Raw genomic sequence first — 1,366 nt, 5'->3', positions numbered from 1 at the left:
CTGCGCTCCTAGCTCCGCAGCCCGCGCTCCGCCCGCTGCGTCTGAGCTCGGTCACGCCGGGACCTGCCTCTTAGCTCGCAATGTTTTGGTGCGGGCAGACACGCAGATCCCTCCGCGGCGGGGGAGTGGGGAACACCGCTCCCCGCTGCGGGGGTCTCCCCCGCCCCTCGCCGCGCCGCGCCGGGAAGCCTCGTGCTCGAGCTGGCGCCGGCACTGCAGAGCCGCAGCCCCGCGGAGCGGGGAGGGGGAGGCGCGAGCTGGGGACTACTTACTTGTAGTACTAGACGCGCAGCGATACAGCCTGTCTGAGTGCGTAGAACACGCTAGCTCAAGGCGGGGGTGGGGAGGGGGAGATTCTTTCATTTGCATCGCTTCCCAAGATGGCCAATGAGAGCTCACTTTCGGGAGAGACCTCGGCTCTAGCCAATCCGCCCGGGGCTTATTTGCATAATGAGGCTGGGCAAGCAGGGCGGGAATTCTTCGGCGCGCCTTTCTGCTCCCCCCTCCCGGCGGCTCGGGGAAAGGTCATCGCTCGCCCCTCAGGCCGGGGGGCGGCAGAAGCCGCCACGAGATCCCTGCCAGGACGCGTCGGGGGTTGGGGGGTCCTCTTTGCTGCTTTGTTGTTGCAGCCGCCCTCCATCCCTGCCTCCCCCCGCGGTGGGTGCTGGCCCCGCTCGTTAGCTGCTTCAAATAAAGCCAAGGTGGAGGCGCCCTTGTGCGAGGAGAGTGCGGGCCCGCACCCCCAGCCCGGCTTTCGTGCGCCGGCTCCCCCTGTCCGCACACAAACGGTCGCGTGCCCCCTCCCCCCTGCTCTGCCGGGCGCTCCGGGAAGCTCGGGGCCGAGGCCGCTTCCCCCTGCGATCGACAGAGGGCGCCGAGGCGACAGCAATGCTCGCGTGCCGCACGAGGGAAGCCCGCGCGGCCCCCTCGGGCGGCTGGGACCCGCCAGGGCTCGCCGTCTTTGCGAGACAATCAGCTCATTCCAACGTGGCTTTTTTCTTTTTTTTTTTTTAAGGCAGCCCCTCGCGCTCCAGGGAGGATCTTCACCCTGTTTCAATGGGATGCTGAAGACCAATCCCAGCCAGGCTTTCCTAGTGCCGCGAGCGAGTCTGCCCAGGTCTTCAGCAGCGCTGCGTACGCTGCAGCATTTCTCAGCCTGTGGGTCGGGACTCAGAAGTGCGTCGCGAGAATACATGAAAGGGTCGGGAGCAAACTTAAAGAATGGATTTTCCCTTAAAGGAAACAAACGTAGGAAACCCTGGCTTTTCCCTTGCAGGCTGGCAGAGTCGCAGCCTGCTAGGGGCTGCTTGGGGCAGCCCCATGTCCTTCCTCCCCCCGTGCCCCACATCCACCCCCTGCCTCGCAC

Source organism: Crocodylus porosus, unplaced genomic scaffold (genome assembly GCF_001723895.1).
Source record: "Crocodylus porosus isolate Cpor-Errol unplaced genomic scaffold, CroPor_comp1, whole genome shotgun sequence".
In the NCBI taxonomy this organism is placed as follows: domain Eukaryota; kingdom Metazoa; phylum Chordata; order Crocodylia; family Crocodylidae; genus Crocodylus; species Crocodylus porosus.
Note: the sequence above shows the minus strand (reverse complement) of the source record.